The 21,613-nt window shown below is 36.9% G+C and overlaps 1 protein-coding gene across 1 annotated transcript in view; it reads right to left on the bottom strand.

Annotated features, from left to right (window-relative positions):
* Positions 1–21,613, bottom strand: part of LOC105729971 (growth arrest-specific protein 6-like) — a 643,000-nt gene that overhangs the window by 74,787 nt on the left and 546,600 nt on the right. Inside the window, exon 11 of the mRNA XM_064378894.1 lies at positions 2,575–2,697. The gene's annotated coding sequence lies outside the window, so the exon portion shown is untranslated. The remainder of the gene's footprint in view (positions 1–2,574; positions 2,698–21,613) is intronic.

Raw genomic sequence — 21,613 nt, 5'->3', positions numbered from 1 at the left:
AATTCTGTGCAATAAACCCTTTCTTTCAGATCAAATAAGCAAATAGTTATTGTCCTTAATCTTACACATTATTTATGTTTCAATACAAAGGGCTCAAGTCGTTCCTGGGCTCTCTTTAACAAGACCGCTGTAACTGTAAGCTGTGTCAGCTGAAATTCTTAAGACCATCTTTTGAAACCAAAATTTCAGGGTACGCAAGTGGAAAAGGCATCAAAATTTTTTCAAGGGTCAAGTGCTGGGCTTTTAGTCCAGTACTTTCTATAGAATGATATCCAAGGGGTTAAACACTTTACATGATGGCAAGTCATGAAATCTACATTTTCTTATTAGTTTAATTCACTCCATATTTAAATAATGGGATATTTATATGTGTATGAATATGCATATATAAATTTAATTTGTTCACTGTTAAGATGCTGCATAAGGAGATCAGCATTTGGAGTTGAAAGTAAGCTATTAAAATAGTGCCCATGTATACGTATAATAACAATTGGCTTTTAAGGAATAGAAATAGAAAAGATAGTCTACAATATCCTTGTCCAACTGCACTTTTGAGCTGATGTCCTCAAAAAAAATTGGAACATTCAAGGACAGTGATGGAAAGGAATAAGGAAAGAGCTTGATGATTTTACTAAGAAATAGCTAGTGGCCAGGTGTGGTGGCTCATGCCTGTAATCCCAGCACTTTTGGAGGGTGAAGCAGGCAGATCACCTGGGGTCAGGAGTTCGAGACAAGCCTGGTCAACATAGTAAAACCCCGTCTCTACTAAAAATACAAAAGTTATCCTGGCATGGTGGCACAGGCCTGTAGTCCCAGCTACTCAGGAGGCTGAGGCAGGAGAATTGCTTGAATCCAGGAGGTGGATGTTGCAGCGAGCCACGATCGTGCCAATGTACTACAACCTGGGTGACAGAGCAAGATTCCATCTCAAAAAAAAAAAAAAAAAAAAGGAATAGCTAGTAACTGCCAAATTAATTATACCTATAAACACAATTTGGTTGGTGACTAGAGTGTTTATTTTGCCTTATCACAGAGACCAGATATTGTAGATTTATACAAATCACTACTTTGCAAAAAATTTTTATATCAGAAACAAAAATTCACCAGGTCAACTTTTACTGATAAATATCCCATCTTCATGATCAATAATCCTGCTGCTCTTAGTATTTTGTGATTGAGAGAAGTTATGGTGGCAGCTTAAAGATGCTACCAGCTGGAGGATTTACAGGTTGGAAATGAGGATGGAAAGGGATTCTTCCTGCTAAAACCAGTAATCTCACAAAAAGCAAGGGTTGCTTTGATTTAAATATGCAAGCATTAATGTCCCCCAACCTGCACTTGCTGTCGATACAATCATTATGATATTGAGCTCCCTGAAGCCTAGGATATGACTTTTGTTTGTATCTTCACTTGACTTCAAGAAAGTTTTTTTCTTTCTTTTTCTCTCAGAACCTGTTTTCTCACATCAAAATCAGACCTGCAAGTAGGACATCTTCACCTGTTTGCATTCCCTTTCCTTATTTCTTAGAAGACATGCTAAGAAAAAGAAGGAGGGGGTACATGTTATAAAGCTAGTTGAAACTGGCTGATTTCTATTCCAAGTTTCATAATTATAGACTACATTATAAGATACTAACAATTTTGTATGGATGTACTAGTTAACAAACCCTATAAAAGAAAAGCCAGCAATTAAATTGTGCTATACAAAGTGCTACTTTTTAAATATAAGTATTTTCAAAAGGGACCTGGAGATGAAGTTAGAATGCATTTTTATGTGATCTGAGGATCATCACTCAATGGAAAATAACCTGTATGTAAGTTACTTCAGTTAAAACAACAAGGATCATTCATAAGTCATCTAGGAAACAGCATTTTTAATGTTTACTGTTTTTTCTGCTTATGAAAGTCACATAGCCTCATTTTAAGAAATTTAGAAAATTCAGAAATATACAGAGAAGACAAAAAATAATAATCCTACCACCCTCAAATAGTATCTAAGAAATTTTCATGAACATACAGAATCTGAGATTTCATGTGTGTGGTTTTCACTGTGCTTGAACAGTCCTAATATCCTTGGCATATAATCTGCTATAATTTTTCTGGGGCTTGAACTCTAATTATAAATCTGGTTCTGAGTCCAGTTCTATCTAGTCTAAGATGAGTGACATTGTTGCTAGTAATTATAATGGCTCAGCATCTTCACTTTATTGTAGTTCTATACTGTGCTTGTATGGAAGCAACAACTAACAGATTTATACTCAACTGTACATGGCAGAAATTATATGCTATAGAAATAGTCACATATTTGGGGATTCAAGGTTTGCTTGTGAATGTTAATTTTTGTATCTCCTTCCCCGTTTTTTGTCTGCTAGTCTTTTAATAGCAAAATATCTTAAAAAAAAAAAAAAAAAAAAAAAAAAAAAAAAAAAAAAAAAACCTAAGGGATAGAATTGTACTGAAAACTGTTAGCTTCTATAGATGTTTTTACAATAGGAAACCTTTCCTTCCTGCCCCTACATGGGCAGGTCGATTTTCATTGAAAACAGCTTCAAGCTGGTTCTGATATTTACTCACTTATGCAGGTGCGTTCGTCAGCACGCAGGCTCTATCCCGTATCACGTTCACAGTGGAAGCTGCCCAGAGCGTTAACACAGCGCTGCTGGCAGCCTCCACTCACCGTCGCACATTCGTCAACATCTGGAGGAGGAAGACAGATGGTCAGGATTACAATGTCATTCCAATGTCAGCTTGGAAGAAGTGGCACAATATTTCTTTGATACACAGTATGTGTTATATTGTACAAAGGCACCATCTCTGTTGCCATAAATCTTTGCTTGTTTGATCCATTTTGCTTCATCATGCAAACAAGAAAATGTACATAGAACCTTTATTGAGCTTTTAAAATCCCATCAATGATGAGCATAGGGATTGCTCATAATTTTCCATTCTTCAAATATTGGTTAATTAGACAGATCTGAGATACAGGTATTTCCTTGGGGAAGGAAAACTAGAAGGGAGAAATTACAATAAGCCACTCTATTAGGAGCAGCACACACTAGTAGATAAACACCTATAGTGATCTGGCACTGCTGAATAAAGCCAGTAATAGAGTCAAGACCTTGAATCTCCTTCTCATGTGCTATAATGGACATCAGGTAGAGACAGCGAAATTAAAATGAAACCACAGTTTGATGTTCTTAAAAATATACATTTGGGTCATTGATTCAGCTTCTTTCTTCTCACTCAAGATGCCATTTTCTGAAATACCATGTTTATATGAGTGGTTACTTTAATTTTAGAAAAAAATAGAAAGAGGTCCAGATTCATGATCATCTCTGTCTTATGATCAGCCAAGGTCATGATAAATGAATGTAATGTTCATCTTCTGTTAGAAAAGAAAAATCAATTTCTCTCTCAGAAGCTACGCTTCCTTGTTCCCTTTATAATCAGTACTTGTGTATCTAAAATCACAAAAAGAAGATATCCCAAACTTAGGAAGGTATTTTCAGGTAGCTGGTGGATAAAGAAATTCTTAATATTCTTGTTTGGGGATTTATTTTTAAATAAAAACCTATGGCTTTTGACAAGTTTCAAAGAAATAATCATCTTTCGGAGAGATGGAAGTTTAGCATAGGAAAGCATGTATTTAATGCATAGAATGCCCTTGTTTTTCCTGCTCCCAATCTCAGACATTCCAGCAAGAATATTGGAAATGAATATTCTTCACTAAAATATAGTCACTCTACTAGACAATCAGCATTACAACAAGCAACATTAATTCCACAGGGCAAGATCCTTATTCAAGAAGACAACAAAATAAAGAAGCACTACTATTGCAATGACTCATCAGAGCCACCTTTTCAGGCTAAAATCCTATGATCTCTAATGAGTGCTTTGTACTGTAATAAAAACTAGAGAATATGACCCGAGGGAAGCAAAAGAGTTTTCTTTTACTTGGCATTGTATTTTTTAATCAAAAAGACAAAACACATACAAAAGGATATCAAGTCATCAAATAAGTGCCATTATCTAAAAACTACTAGTTCTCTATATTTTACAAATTGTATACAATTTAGTATTTTCCTTCAAAGATACTTGATGTAATTCCTGATTTTTAAAAGGAATCTTATTTTAAAGATAAGAATGATTGACTTTTCAAAATGCTAGGATTTTTATTATGTTTTGAGTCTGCAATAACCAACCTGTAGGTCTTTTTCTTTCTTTTTTTATTATAGTTTAAGTTCTGGGATACATGTGCAGAACGTGTAGGTTTGTTACATAAGTATACATGTGCCATGGTGTTCTGCTGCACCAATCAACCCGCATCTGCATTAGGAATTTCTCCTAATGCTGTCTCTCCCCTAGATCCCCACCCCCTGACAGGCCCTGTTGTCCCTGTGTCCATGTGTTCCCATTGTTTAATTCCCATTTATGAGTGAGAACATGCAGTGTTTGGTTTTCTGTTCCCATGTTAGTTTTTTGAGAATGATGGTTTCTAGCTTCATCCATGTCCCTGCAAAGGACATGAATTTATCCTTTTTTATGGCTGCATAGTATTCCATGGTGTATATGTGCCACATTTTCTTTATCCAGTCTATCATTGAGGGGCATTTGGAACTAATCTCTAGGTCTTTTTCTTATAAACTAATGTTAAACCAGAATTCTCTATTTGTACTTGTGTTTTTATGCGGGGCTCAATATTTATGCTAGGTAATTGTTTATTTTTCTGACTTTAGGGTATTATTCTGTGGAGTTAAGATATAATATTTTTTTTTTGAGATGAAGTCTCCCTCTCTTGCCCAGGCTGGAGTGCAGTGGTGAGATCTCGGGTCACTGCAATCTCTGCATCCTGGTCATGGGCTGTGCAAGACAAAAATATTCTAGTCATATCTATGTTGTTCTCATTTTTTACAAGAAAAAATTATCCAGGTGTTACTTATGTAATGAAAAGGAATTTTAAAGAAAACAACATAGTATGACCACCTCCCTCGACCCACCCACCAAACATCAGTCGTTTTCTGACAAAAGAAACAAGGTTAGTGAAAACAAGAAAAATCACTGAGTCCATTCCAAAGATAAGAGTGGGCACAGATTTTGAGAATGAGCTTTCTTTTTAGTAAGTTTTAATGTGTTTTTATATATATATATAATATAATATATATATACATTATATAATATATATATATATACACATTATATAATATATATATATATACATATTTTTTTTTTTTTTTTTTTTTTTTTTTTTTTTTTTTTGAGACAGAGCCTCTGTGTCACCCAGGCTGGAGTGCAGTGGTGCAGTCTTGGCTCACTGCAACCTCCACCCACCGAGTTCAAGTGATTCTTCTGTCTCAGCCTCCTGAGTAGTTGGGATTACACGTGCCTGCCACCATGCCCGGCTATTTTTGTATTTTTAGTACAGACGGAGTTTCACCATGTTGGCCAGGCTGGTCTTGAACTCCTGGCCTCAGGTGATGCACCCACCTTGGTCTCCAAAAGTGCTGGTATTACATGTGTGAGCCACCATGCCCAGCCTAATGTGTTCATATTCTTAATCTGTCCCAGAATTTTAATTAAAGTATTATACTATAGTTGAAATAAGCATGCATACACAGACACACACACACCCACACGCACACACATACACACACACAGAAGCAAACCAAACTTCCTCTGTTTTTGAATCAGATAGTCCTGGGAAAAACAGTGTTGGAACTTACTAGCTAGTTATCTTGCCTTTCTGAGACTGAGTTTTCTCATCTATAAAATGATAGTGATGAACACATGTACTGTGCTGTGTTTTGTTCCTATTCATATCTAAGATTTTGATCTGTGGTAATGCTTGAGATTATATGTAGAAATTAAACAATGTTTTTATTCCATTAACTAGTTGAGTTAACAATATAAGACCATGAAGTGAGAGGGCATGGCAGGAGCAGTGAACAATATAGAAATTCAGAGGCAGGAAGTCCATTAGGCTTAGGGGAAAGATGAGAATTGAGTGCATGAAGAGGAGGGTGGACAATGCAAAAGCACAGTGGTTTGTCTGAAGTTTAGCATCTGGATTTGCCACACTGGAGAATAAGGTTGGCAAAAGGAGGTAAAATTGAAAAACAAACCAAGGTCGCCTTTTATTTAATTTAGATGGTAAAGCATTCCTCTTCTTGATTTAAAATACGATACATTTCTGGGCAGGTTGAGACATAATAGGCTGTGTTCACACCACAGCAAAGCAAACTTATTAAAAGTTAAGAAAATCAATCATTTATAGAGTGGGACCAAATACTAAGTAATTGGTTTGACTTCCTTTTTCTTTTTGCCCTTTCAGAATATACTGAATTTACTGATTGGACATTGTGTAATCAATAGTTCTCAAACTTGGCAGCACATTAGAACCACTTGGTAAGCATCAAAAAATACCAGTGCCAGGGTCCCACCCTTAAAGAGTCTGATTTAATTGGGCATGGCTAAGGCCTGAGTATCAGACATTTTTAAGATACCTAAGTGATTCCAGTGTTTAGCCAGAAATAAGATTGTCTGGTGTAGTGTCTTAATTACCTAGGGATTTTGTTAACATGCCGATGGTGATTTAGTAGATCTGCAACTGAGGTCTGATATTCTGCCTTTCTAACTAGATCCAAGGTAATTCTGATGTACTGGCCTGTGGACCATAAATTCCAACTAGCAAGAGTGTAGAAAGTTGTCTGTTTAACCATCGATGTCACATGAACCACAAATGTCATAATTTGGCTGGACTTCCCAGTTGTTTAAATTAGCCCAGTTCAGTCCAAATTCCTAAATCTATACTCAGACCAAAATATTTAAATATATATGTATTATAGAAAGCAAAACTACGTAATTTCAAGACAATTTTCACATGATCTGTTGTGAAAAATGATCTGCTTCTGTTAACCTGAAGGAAATGTTACTTCTTTTCTGATGGCATACTTCTGATATAAGGTGAAACCAGGTTAAATAGCTATGATATTAGACCCTTATGCTGGAACTGTCACAAGTTATTTTCTTTGACATTAAGATTCTGCCCAACAGAGTTAAAAACCAGAAATTTCAATATTACATTCAAATGTTATAATCAAGTATACTTCATGTGAAGAAACAATTTAAAAAAAAAAATTCTCTGAGTTATATCTTCACGTTAGATGCTTATGAAAAGCCTTGATCTTAGAATTGGAGTTCCAGGACACTGCTGGGAATAAGGATAAAGTGATTAGAATTTTCTCAGCATTACCACTGTGAAATGGACCCAAGATTTCATGATTCTATGCAATAAAAGACTATAAAAAAGAATAAACTATGCCTGCTATTTTTTCTTTTAACGTCCTTTCTCTAACTATTTTGGCTCTAGTTATCCCTCAAAACGATTTCCTCAGATTTCGTTTCACACAATATAATATCTTAAAAGAATGCACATTATTAGCAAATGTTTTTTGTGCTTAAGAACTCCCTGAGACAACAATGATCCACTTTTGTTTCCAAACAATCAAAATTGTTTCATATTATTTTTTTTAGATTGTGTGACCATTTAACTGAGAACCAGAGTAAGATAAATTATTCTTCCTTTGCCTCAGATACCTGTTGATTGAAAATAAGTGCTCCTGGAGTGCTTTATGTTGGAGATTGCAGTGTAGAAGTGTAGGGTTTGGAGGAAATATTGAAGAATCTGGTGAAGATTCTGCTAGGTTTTCCATGTGGCCTTATTTTCCTGTGTTCTATTATAGTGGCAATCACTTTATATATTAAAACTGCTTATTTTTTTCTTAAAATTCTGCATTGTCTGATAGAATGAATTTCTTAAGGGGTTAAAGATGCCATTGTCTTAAACATTTTCTGGCATGGATTAGACACCCTATCTATGTTATAGGGATGAATGAATGAATGAGTATTTTGAGAGTCATCCACAGCATTCAATCTTCTTATGAATCTATACTTACTAATGGAATTTCTCAGAATTGGGCTCCTTGGCTCTGTTTACCCTCTTTTCAGTCTTGATATTTATTTTTGACTACTCACAAGTACTTTGAAACATCTGGGTTACAAAATAATTTCTAAATCTTCTGATGAACAAATATGAATTGTGTCTGTAGTGAGTATTGACTGGTTGCTTATTTGGGATTCATCCATTTCCCTTCTTCTTTTATACTAAATAAACCTAGGAGTTCCCAAGATTTCCTGTGGGAAATTTTACCTCTTTCACTTTAGAGATGTCACGTAATTTGTGTGGGATTGATAAACACTGCCCCTCTTCCAAATCTAGGATGGACTTTATTTGGCATAATCTCATCTCTATTTACCACCGTAGTTGGATCAGGTAGTCCCCTCATTAGCATATGGCTTTCTTCTGAGGAATGCATTACTTCAGATGAGATCCAGTCAGTAGGAAGCTGAACATATAGGCTGGGGATCCTGGGACATAGAGGCTCTCTTGCTCTGGAAACTGTAATGTATGGATGGGAGTCATTTTGCGTAACCACTTTGCTTCCATGAGTGAAGCTACACTAAAGATGAAGCCAATCAACACAGGACAAAACTGAAAACTTAAAGAAAATTGGAGTTGGAGCCCTGATTGAACTATGCCTGAAGTCCTCCCTATCTCTGAACTTCTATTAGGTGATCCAGTAACTCCCTGTAATTGTTTTTGAGTTAAATGACTTTGCTGCTTGTTACTGATGCATGCTGTAAACTGGAGCAGCTTACGGTGTGTGGAAAATCACCAAGTGCAGCTCAAATGCAACATCTACTTTTAAAAAGGTTTGTTGTCCTCCAATCTGTAAAATGTCTTAATCTGTATTTCATAAAGTATATAAAAAGTCATACTTTCCAGTTGTTCTCTACATAATTTATTGGAGGTATTATATTCTGTCAAAATTCTAACGGATTTGGAGATTTGTTCATCTTTATTACATGGCTTATCCTGGTTCATCTTGACTACAAATGTTAAGTGTTGATGAAACTGCCTGTACAAAGTCATGATACACCTGACAGTGTCAGAGATGCTAACACTGCCTTCTTGAATGGTTTCCTCATGGTGAATGGTCTCTCTCTACTTATTTTTTCTCATCCCTTATCCTCTGTGTTTCCTTTCGTTCTTTTCTTGGCAGCTACAATCTCTGGTATCTTGAAACTCAGATCTAAGTGAGTAGAATTTAAATGCATGCTGGTAACGCTGTGGATTTTATTTCCCTAATTTCTGCTATTGCTTCAAATAAAAAAAAGTTACCAATTTTCTAGCACAGGCATTCATGAAACAATAACAAAACCCACTTAGTTCAGAAAAAAGGCAAATAGGACTTTTGAAGAGAATGACAGTATAAGAAGGAACAAAGCTTAAAGGACTTATCTTGTGCTAAGTATAAGAGGAGCCTATGCGTGTTCATAGAATAAGCAATTAGTTTGTGAGTGAGAAGTAAAGTGGAAAAAGATTTTGCTAGAGATGTGGCAGGAGCCTGATCATGGAGAGTCTTTTATACTACATTTAGGAATTATGGCTTTAATTTATAGGCAGTGAGCACTAACAGGGTGAAGAAGAGACAAGGGGGTGGCAGACTGCAGGCAGAGAAGCCAACCAATAACTAGTGCCAAATCCAGATGAAAGATGATGAGGACCTAAGCTAGTAGCAGTAGAAATAGACAGATGCGGACAGATAAAAAAGAACTTAAGGAAAATAAATCAATATGACTTAGTTATTAAGTGAAAGTGATAGAGAAGAAAGAGTCAAGGTCAATTGCCTTGAATAATTGGATAGATAGTTGTGGCACAAGAGAGCACAAGAGAAGAAACACTGCATATTAGATGAATAGTTCAGTTTTAGAAATAAACATTTTGATGGGCAAGTACATAAATCAAAAGACCAATTTTGTTATCTACTTGTTATTATCTCTCATAGTCAAAAAAAGAAAAAGCTAGTTAAGCATCCTCCAGTAAATGAGGAGAGGACACTTATCTGCTCAGGAACTGTATAAAAAGGACAGTTTAAATACATAGCGCGTCCTCTCTCTTCACATGTATAAATGTGGCTCTGATTAGATGATGAAATATTATCAGTTTATAATTTCTGGCTTTATCTCTGCCTTGCCTGACCACCAAATCCATTTTCTTTGAATTATCAAAAGAGATAAAAAGTTGGGGATGTTATTAGGCAATTGAATATGTGGACTAAAATCAGGAGAAAGATGTGAGCTGATTTTTTATCTACCGTCTATCTACATACACAAGCCTGAAACTTAGAAGCCATCCTTGACACTTTCCCCTCCTTCCCCCACAATCAATCTAATACCAAATATCACTGTATCATAGTTACCTTCTAGCACATGTCACCTCTGTCCATTTTTCATCTCCACTGTCACCACACTAATATAAACTACATTGATGGTTACAATAACCTAGTAACAGCTCTCTCCACATCCGCCATGGGACGTTTCAACACCTTCTATATGCTACACCACAGTGATCTCTCTGTCTCTCTACACTATATATATACTAAATACATATATACATTAAATATATATTTACTATATAAATAAATTTAGTATATTTTAGTATTTAGTGTGTATATATATATATACACACACACACACACACACACACTAAAATCTGGTACCAATTGAGGCACTCCATTAACAGAGTTTTATATAAAAATATAACACACTATATATAGTTATATATGGTATAACTAGTACATACTATATAGTATGTTACTACATGTAATTATATTATATATTAGTATATGATGTGAATACTATATTTTACTACATTGTTTATTTAGTATATATAACTGTGTTGGTGGAGTGGTTCCACTGGTACCAGATTTAGTGGGTTGGGTTGACAAAGAAGTGGGAGATAAGGGAAGAAAGATAGGGAGTTAAGACATGCCTTGTAATAAGTTTGGCTGTTAAGGAGAGGAGGTTGTAACTGGACAGTAAAGTGTGGTAGTGGAAGAGGGGAAGGTTTTTAAGGTGACACTTGTAGAAGTTTACCCATTGAAAAGAACCAACAGAGAAATGATTTAAAGATACAAAAGAGAAAGAGAATTCTCAAATATCTGAGAATTTTAAATGGTAATAAATTAGTGCATTCTAAAATAAAGTATATATTGGGAAAGAATTTGCCACAGGCCCTGATGATTCCTACATATTCTTGCTGGGTATGCTAAGAATTCAGGGCTCTGATCATCTTCACCCAAGCCATGTTTCAGGGCTATAGTTCCACAGAAAAATGAGCTAACATCTCCTTTGACAAAAAAGAGTAGACTTGTTTCCACTAACTATAAAAGTGGTAGATGCCCTAAGCTCATTGTTCCCCTGACATAATGTAACTAATTGCAGGTGCAGACAACCACAATAGTCTGTGTGTGTCCTTGTTGTGAGATTTGGGGGAACATGGGGAATTAACACAAACAAATGGAAGTCTGGCTGCTCCATAATGTTTTTTGTTTCTGACCCAGGAATCTCATGTCTTCTGCCAGCAACTGTGAAACAGTAAAAGCTTGTTAGTATAAAAGTAGGATAAAATCCCAGACATTGCACAATTCTTGACAGTAGTATGCAGAATAGAAATCATGGGCCAAGTGCGGTGGCTTACGCCTGTAATCCCAGCAATTTGGAAAGCCCAGGCGGGTGATTTGCCTGAGGTCAGGAGATTAAGACCAGCCTGGGCAACATAGCAAAACCCCATCTCTACTAAAAATATATAAATTAGCTGGGTGTGGTAGCACATGCCTGTGTAATCCTAGCCACTGGAGGGGCTGAGACAGGAGAATCGCTTGAACCTGGGACAAGGAGGTTGCAGTGAGCCAGAATTGTACCACTGCACTCCAGCCTTGGAGACAGAGTGAGACCCTGTCTCAAAAAAAAAAAAAAAAAAAAAAAATCACACCCATGATCATCTATTCATCTATCTACTACTTGGGGTTAGAGAGAGCATCTTCAAGGACCTGGGGAATAGTAGAGGATGTTTCCTTCTCCCTGTTCTATCAATGCCTGTTGATTGCTTGTAGCCTTGAAATTATCAGTAAAGCCTAATTCTGGGCAGATCTCTGTCTTCCTGAGCCTGATTCAACCAGCTCATCCTTTGTGTTAACTCAGAAGGCGGAAGGAAAAGATGTCATCTGGTGTGTCTTTAGGTGATTTCTAAAGAACAGCAACGACACAAACACCCAACCCAGGAAACAACAACTATTGCACTATATTCTTAGCTTGCTGAGTGCAGAGATGGTATTCATTTTTCTTACCACTGTGTTTCTAGAACCTGTTTCAGTGCTTGGTCCATAGGAGGTGGGGCAGCTTTGGGAATTTGTATAGCTCTGGGTCACTGGGCAGCTGGGGAAGCAGGATGAGGCTCCACGAACTGGGAATTAAAAGTCAGAAATAATGTTCAGGAATCAACCTCTCTTACTTCTGTCATCTCCAACTGACTTACTCCTTTTAATTGACTCCATTCCACATCCCAACCAATATGGTCAAATTAACTAAAATAAAATGGTTCTTTCTTAACACACAGAAACCTTACAGTTTATATCATGCTTGGGAGTTTGATAGAAACTGTAATAATGATGAAATGAATACTGACTCTGAAAGGCTCTAGTAATGCTTTTATCTGCATAGAATTTTTTTCCTCCTTTCTCTCCCCATTATCCCTAGTATGTATGCTGGGATAAAGTGGGGGAGCTATTCCCATTCCCATGCCCCAGGACCACCACAAAACCATAGGGTGGACACAGGTGTCCTGGCTGAGACAACTTGAGGACTCCACCTTTCTAGCCACAATGAGCAGATCAAGAAAGGGCAAGTGACCCAAGCCAAATGAAGGAAAATTCCACCAAGGACTTTTGCTAAGGCTGTTAGGAATCAAACAAACAAAACACTACCTTTTCCATGGAATCAACCATTAGAGAGACAGTGAAAACTTCCAGCTTCTAGGGGACGTGTTTCCCACCATAGGGAGAGTCTACCTGAGAATAAAGACAACCTAGAGAAAGGTAGAATCAGGAGATGAAAAGAGACAGCAGAGTTTATGTACCTGGATACAATTCTGCCCGAAAGCTGTGTCACATCTGCATTTTTCAGTTACATATTATAATACTTCCTCTCAATAAGACAGTAACAGCAGCAATTTAAGCTGCTGTGAAGTAAATTTCACTCAGTTACAACCAAGAGTCTTGATTAATCCAGAGTTACCTCAAAAATGAGCCCAGCATCCTGGATGACTCAAAGAGCATGTTTAGAGAAACGCATTTGCTATTCCATATTCCTGACAAGACAAGCCACTTCTTTGTTCTTCCTAAAACCCTGTGAGATAGGAATTATTATTTTCAGGATATCCCTAAGTCATTGTTCATGTTTATGTTAAGCCAGTGACTCCATACTTTGGGTAATATTTTAAGAGCTCCCATATGCTATGACGATGAAAATATTTATCAGGGCAGGTAAACATTGTTGACTGTTATTCCATCAGGCCTATCTACAGACTGTTTTATGGCCAATGGTTCTACATTCTGGATAATCTAAGAAAGAGGAGTGACAGATAGGGAACCAGCATGCCTTGGCTTCCTACCTTGTGTCAGACTTTATTTATTTTGTCCCCTTTTATCCTTCCTGAAACTTTGAAAAATAAGAATTACTACGAATTTTAAAGATAATGAAACCATTATAAGACTCCAAGAAATTAGGAGATATGCAAAAGTCCTGTTAGTGACGGATCTAAGATTTGAATTCAGATAAAAAAATCAGCTAACTTTGAGTCTGTGGCCAACACTCTTAAATAAGCATGCTGTTCATGTTTTTGATCGTTGCTGGTTTAATAATTTTTGCTTGCTCAGATGAGAATAGCATAAATGGCTAGATGATAAAATATCTATTGAAGTTCGGATAACAATTTCCTTTACACAGAACCCTCCCCTCTCTCTCTTTCCATTTATCTCACCAAATGCCTAGTTTGTTATCTAATCCTAGCCACTAACCAATCAAATGTCAAATGATAAACTAGACAAGAGAAACATCCTCTTCACACAGCGAGAGACAAGGAGTCAATGGGGAAGCCACATTAACCATGACAGACCTCTCCACGTGCTTTTACTTATAACTTAATTTGTATTTTTATGAAAAAGAAACAATTTACATATACCAAAGCAAATAAAGTGATGCAAACTTCTCCATTTGCATGGCTGATTTCATGATATTTCATGTTCTATAATATTTATTACATATCGTTTTTCCTTTTGGGATACTCAATTACCATGGTAGCAGATAAATTATAAACTGCGGAAATAAGGTTGTCTTATGAGGACTCGGCATGTAGCTCTTCTCTTCCGTAATCCATATATCCCTCTCCAACTTAAGCCCATGAATTTGACTACTTAACTTTTATTTTATATTTTAAAATATTTTGCTCTGTTAATACTAGTCATACAGGCTGCACTCTCCCCTCCCTATTTTATTTCTCTCCCTCTCTACCTCTACAATGTTTGGTGACTGTTATCTAAATATAAGCTTAGTACACTTTTCAGCAACATGTAATAATAAACTAGCTATTTTTTTAGTCAGTTAGAAATAAGAGGTTTGCATATTCTGAATGCCTAGACACATATTACTTACGTGTCTGACATATTCCTCAAATTACCTTACTATCCTGTAAGATTTCTTGTTTTCTTCACAAGTAAGAGCATATAATTTTCAGGAAAGAGTAGGAGATATGAAACAACTATATTTTTCTTTTTTTAAAGAAAAGATAGCAAGAACTTCTACTTGCTGATTTTAAAGAAATCTTGTTGCTTTCCCTCCACTCTTAGATTCGAAAACACATCAGTGACTTCAGTTTTAATTGACTGATTTTTATCTTCATGATGAGTCATACGTCCACGCTTCCTTGCATGCTACTAACTTTTTTATTGGATTCTAGACATTGAATTTTACCTTGTTAAATGCTGGACAGCTCTGTATTCCTCTAAATATCATCGAGCACTGCTCACAAATGTAGTTAAGTTACTTGGAAACAGTTTGATACTTTCGTGTCTTGCTTTTAAGACTTGCTATATAAGACATGAATAGTTTTCAGTCAAAGGCTAATAATACCAAGGAAGGTCATTTACTATTCATTCCAGTGTTTTGTGCATTGTAGGGTTCTCCAGTGTAGCTGGTGAGAAGAGGTACGACTCCTATCCTTATGTGAGCATTACTGGCAACTGTTATCACTAATACTTTTGAGTGCTCCTTTCCCCAGCCGTGTGTGGCTTCCTAACATGATGTGTGGATCAGTACTCTGCTAATACTTGAGGAAAACCCTCTGCTAATTTTTGTGTCACTATCATAGCTGCCCACGAGGTGCAGATGCGAGCCTGCCTGCAGGCTAAAACACTTAAAAATGGAAAAATCACTGTACCCTCTTCTTCCAACTTGATTTCCTTCTACAATCTCTCTGTTTTTGTTCTGTTAGGTAATTTTGAAAAAAAAATAAGCAAATATGCAAACATCAAGTTTATTCTGATTTGTGAGAGTTTCATTCTGATGGGAGCTTATAAGCTCCCATCTAAAAGTGGCATTTTCCCTTCCATTTAGATAATCTTTGTGGTGTTGCCCCCAGATCTCTACTCCATCACATTACCAAACACACAGAATTTGGTGACTGAGAAAGAACATCAATAAAATTAGTTGTATACCAATTAAAATATACAAAATCATAAAAGTAGGACACACAATTAAAAATTCACATCATTTTCTTCTAGTGCATGTAATCTGTTTTCTTCTTAAATCAGTGAAAATTGCTAATTGTTTATTCTTTGTGAAATTATTTTAGAGATTTTAAATGTTTAAAAATCCCTTATCATTTACCACATGATGTGATTACTGATTTCATGAGAATAGAATATATCTTTAATTTCTTCTCAAACATTAGTTGTTACAGTATTTATTTTCAATGAATATTTGTTGAGTGAAAATAAACTGGTTATATACTTGACGAAACAGTCAAGTTTTGACTTCATTTTGTCACTCTTTGGATATTGTCTAATTTTTACTTTCAGTACTTTAAAATGTATCCAATACACTCAGGAGTCTTGTTAAAATGATTATTTTGATTCTACAGGTGTGAGGTAGGGCCTAAGATTCTGCATTTCTAACAAACTCCAGGTGATATTCATGTTGCTGGTCATGGAACACACTTTGAGCTTCAAGAGCATAATTAGTAGTACTTAAACTTCGGTGCATAAGAATAACTTGGGAAATTAGTTTAAAATAAAGATTCTTAGGACTTACTCTCTAAATATTCCGATTCAGCAGTTTCAGGGTACTGGGATCTGCATTTTAGCAAGCTTTCTCGGTGATTCCGATACTGTATTCCAAGGACCACACTTAGAAAAAGATCTAAACTGTAAGATTTAAGGTAACTTATGTATAAAATGTTCCCCAATAATTAAAAAATTAAGTATTTTTTTTATTTACTTAATGCCTCAAAAACATCCTAGGGTTTAATGACAGAATAAAAAGGATGCCTGAAATTTGCTCTTTATTTATATTACAAAAGCTCGAATTTGTTTTACATGTTTGTGAAGATAAATTGTGTCACTTCTAATGCCACTTGTTTTTCTCCCCTAGTAAGAATTTTTATTAATAACACTAGAAATCACTGATTTATCCAGTTGTAGACGTCGAAAGGACCTTAGCAGATAAACTACTGCAAACAATACATTATAGGAGTCCCTTCTTCAACATTTTTAACAAATGGCTATTCAGACACTGATGAAGTACTTTCAGCTGCAGGCAGCTTGCTATTTTATCTTTCTTCGTCTTCCTGGCCCTCCTGCTGTTACTTGTCCTCCTCCCTCTTGTCCTGTGGTACTTACATAACATAACCACATTACACAACATTTGGAAAGGGGGAAATCCATAATTACATGGTTTTTGAATCAGAGAAATAGAGATTTTTAAAACATAAAAAAATTTATGTAAAAGGAGTAAAACAATGCAATATTTTGCTAATTATTTAGTAAAATTTGTACCCTTCTTTGATTTGTACTTTATTACTACCAAGAATAGACATTTTATGTTTGTTTACAAGTTATACATTTAGTGAGATGTCTACGTTTTTCACCTATTATTAAATTACATTCTCCTGTTCTTTCTTATACCTTTTTTGTCTGATATTTACCAAACTAAAAACAGATTTTTTTTTCTTCTTGCCAACAGCTTTCAACCAAACCTCCAAGAAAGATCAATTTAATTGAACCTGCACCTCTAGACTATCTAGGACTTGAGCATTTAATTAAAAATCCATTAATATAATTTTATTCACTTTTAATGTAGTCACTTCACCTGTAGTTAAATGTGACTTCTAATATTATAAAGTACTCATATATAATCTGATGCTATATTGCTTAAAATGATTCCAGAAACATTAGCACATATATATTAGGTATAAAAACACTGAATTCAAAACCCTGAAGTTACTGTGCACAAAAAAATTGGTGCACTGATTATACTTTAATGTCCCAACTGAAACAAAACAATATTTCTTTTTCTCATTGATGTTGTTAACGTCAGTCAAAAAAAATAGAACTAAAATAATATAATTTAGAGATCTTTCCAAATTTAAGAAAAATCTAAAAGGTTTTTCTAGAATTTATTTCCTAGGGATTTAATTTATTAATGACATATAAGGTACATATAACAAAACAAATGAACAAAATTAAACATAAAAATACAACAGTCGCCGGGCGCGGTGGCTCAAGCCTGTAATCCCAGCACTTTGGGAGGCTGAGGTGGGTGGATCACAAGGTCAAGAGATCGAGACCATCCTGGTCAACATGGTGAAACCCCGTCTCTACTAAAAATACAAAAATTAGCTGGGCATGGTGGCGCGTGCCTGTAGTCCCAGCTACTCAGGAGGCTGAGGCAGGAGAATTGCTCGAACCCAGGAGGCGGAGGTTGCGGTGAGCTGAGATCGTGCCATTGCACTCCAGCCTGGGTAACAAGAGTGAAACTCCATCTCAAAAAAAAAAAAAAAAAAAAAAAAAACAGTCATGTGGCAAATGACTGAATTTCCTCTAGACAAAAGCATGAAACCTTTTCATTTTTGAACAGTTCAACACCAAAAGACTTAGCCTATTTCTCCATGTAACCCCAAACTTCCATTTGACAACTTATCTCCTTTCACCATGGCTCCCAATTCATCATTCCCTCAAGCCTTCCCTTACCCCTTTTCGCCCAGCCAGGGTATCATGCGGTCCCCACTGGCTCTCCGGATTCCCTTCCCCTGATCCTATCCTTCATGTACTGTGTCATTTGTGACTGATACCCATTATCCACTAGAGACAACTTATCCATCAGGCACTGTGCCTAAAACCCATAATACTTTCAGAGGACCACATGTATGTTTTAATATCTTTAAATTAGAAGAAGAAAATTTAAGGTTGAATAATATTTTAATATATAACATTAACATATTCACCTTTATGCCAATGCAGTTATAAATAATACATTTTGTTTTTTTATTATGGAGAAAGAGGTCCAATAAAATGAAAGCGCCCAGGGCCCAGGACAATCATAATGTGGCTCTGCCATCCACTTATTCTGCTTTACCTCAAGACACCCATGAAGGACAGCATTATTGAAGGAACTATGTATTATTTACCATCCAGCACATGTTGATTTCCTATTGAATTCTGCAGAGTGACTCTTCTAAGCTTTGAATATGTGCCCCCCTCAGACACATCCTCACACACACTACACACATGCACGTGTGCACAGACACACATATACTCAGCACCAGCTTCATGAACAAGTGACTGGTGCAATCACAAAGGGCCCTGAACTTAGAAGTGTCCCATGCTCAGGGTTTGATGTCCCCTGCTCACCATCTTGAAATATCTATTAATTTTATCTTGGAATTTCCTTTTGTCTTGGAATTTTTTTTAATCCAGTGGGACAATGGGGCATGCACCAGGGACTTGGAACCTCAGCTCATGCACAGTTCCATCTCCTACCATCCCCTCTCTCCTCAGGGCTGCCCAGCACCCCCTCCCCACCGCCAATCAGTGATTCCTGCTGCTCTCTGCTTCCCTCACCCCTTTATAGGGGACTCAGCAGAGTTGCAAGAAGGTCAAGGTGGTGAACATTCTGCCTGATATCTCAGCAGCCAATCTCAGTCCAGGTCATAGAGCATTTGAAGGATGACATAGTAGGGGTGACCCTCCCGCCGACCCTCTCTCGATTCAGTACTGTCGGAGTCCTAGCACAGAGGCTGCAATCCCCTGGGTTCCGTCCATCCATTGTGAGGAGAGGAACAAGCTGGTAGGAAGGGAAGATTGGCTTTTCTGCCCCAAGTGAGGGCAGTATGCTGGTGCTCAAACACTCCTGAGCCGAGCTGCAGGGCACCTGTGAGTATCCACAGTCCCTCCTACTCCAAGTATCCCCATGTCCAAAGAGTACAATAACCAACGAAAAACACCATGACAGGATGAAAGAGAATGACCATGAACTATGTTTTATATTTTATTACCTTTAGCAAATGTTTCCTGCCTTTTGAACAAAGGGACCCTAGTTCTTATTTTGTATTCGTCACCCTGAACACACTTTTCACTGTCCAGGAACTGCCCCCCTTTCATCTTATTGCAAAGCCTGGCTAGCTAGTGAAGACTCTCCTATCTTCCCTCTTTCTGCCACAAAATGCCTTGTTTCCACTTCTTTTCCTCTCCTTGCTGTGGGTCCTGAAGTAAATTTCACTACATTATGCCTTCCATGTGATTCCATTTCCATCCTTCAGGATTCATAATGTCAGTTGCTACTCCTCTCTACCAGGAATCTTCCTCTCTATCATTGGTTATTTTCCTCGTCTTCCATTTTGCTCACTCTGTTCCCTCATTCTGCTCCCCTCCAACTCCGAATGCCAGTGATCCCCCCTCAGTCTCTGCTCCATTGCCACCCCCTCCTTTGGCGGTTCAGCCTTCCTGGCCACTGTGCTGCTAACACTGCTTCATCAAAGGATACCTGTACCTCTGCTATCACATCAAACTATCATCCTTTATGTCAGAGTTTCATGAACCAGTGTCTGAAAGTTACTGGTTGTTTGCTGAAAGCTATTCCTATACCGGCAAATTCCCATTTCCAGTGTGTTCCTAATGTCTTCAGGATGGACAGCAAACTCCTCACATCCAAGCCAGTTCTCCAGCTCTGACCCTCCTTCCAAACTAACATCTCACTACTTTGTTTTCTGTACTCAGGGCCTGAATCAAACTGTCACTCATTATTGCAGAGGCTGTTTGCTAACTCCATGCTCTGATTCATTTAAAACCCTGCATCTGGAGTGATCTTTCCATTTTCCAAAAGCAGGAATTCCACAGTTTTTAATGTCCCAACTGAATTTCCTCATCTTTCATAAAGACTTCATTAGATCGCCAGGCATGGTGGCTCATGCCTGTAATCCCAGTACATTGGGAGGCTGAGGTGGATAGATCAGCTGAGGTCAGGAGTTCGAGACCAGCCTGACCAACATGGAGAAACCCCGTCTCTACTAAAAATACAAAATTAGCGAGGCATGGTGACATGTGCCTGTAATCCCAGCTACTTGGGAGGCTGAGGCAGGAGAATCGTTTGAACACAGGAGGCAGAGGTTACAGTGAGCTGAGATCACACCATTGCACTCCAGCCTAGGCAACAAGAATGAAACTCTGTCTCAAAACAAAACAAAACAAAAAGACTTTATTAGATCTAGAAGTAAATGATCCCTGGTACTTAGCATAATATCATGGGAATAGTAGATACTCAACAGAGATGTATTAATTAAAAATGAATAATAATATAGATACTTGGAAACAAAATAACTTGCTTAACATGAAAGAGAACTAATAAAACAATTCACTTACCAAGAGGCAAATCTTTGATCCAAAGAGCCAGTGGTACCAAGAATATATTTGGCTGATGTTAGAAATATTTTAAAAAATGTCACAGGATGGACCAACATTTAAGTCATTCATTTTAGAGAGTGGATCTGATTCCAAAAGGGAGAACTCTGTTAGCACCTGACGTGTCAATGTTAGAAAAATACATTTTCAGGCTTATCATTTAAGAGTTTCTGACTGCAGGCAAACAAGACATAGATGAGGTTCTCAGTGAGAATTGAACAAGGAAGATAATTTGTAAGGGCTGAAGTGCTTTAGTAAAGAAACATGCGTCTAACCCCTGTGCTCTTTCTTCCACTACTGTTCTGAACGTGATTTTGTGGCTTCACAAAGGCAGCACAAATGAAAGAGACGGAAAAGTACAGGCGAGTAACATTCAAAAGGAAGCAAAAGCTGTCTGGATTCAGGCTGATAACGCTGAATTTGTCTAGGGATGGATTCTCTTGAAATTCGCAATTGATGCTCAAGAGGCTGTACCAAGAATTATCAGCAATAAGAAGGCACTCTAATTTAGCTTATGAAGCAGTTATTGCTCTGGTTGAATGGACATTGATTAGAAATTGGAAGAATGTGCTGTAGTAGGTCAGAGTTTTATCATGTATGTTTCAAAAATGGGAAGTTCAGCCCAAAATATAAACTATATTTAGAGGTAGACTTTATAAGATCGTACTTACTTATGATGAACCTGGCATTTGCTGTTATATAAC

The sequence above is a fragment of the Aotus nancymaae genome, unplaced genomic scaffold (assembly GCF_030222135.1).
Source record: "Aotus nancymaae isolate 86718 unplaced genomic scaffold, 86718_ANA_hifiasm-v0.15.2.pri h1tg000019l, whole genome shotgun sequence".
NCBI lineage: Eukaryota > Metazoa > Chordata > Mammalia > Primates > Aotidae > Aotus > Aotus nancymaae.
Note: the sequence above shows the minus strand (reverse complement) of the source record. Positions and strands in the feature narration are given on the sequence as shown.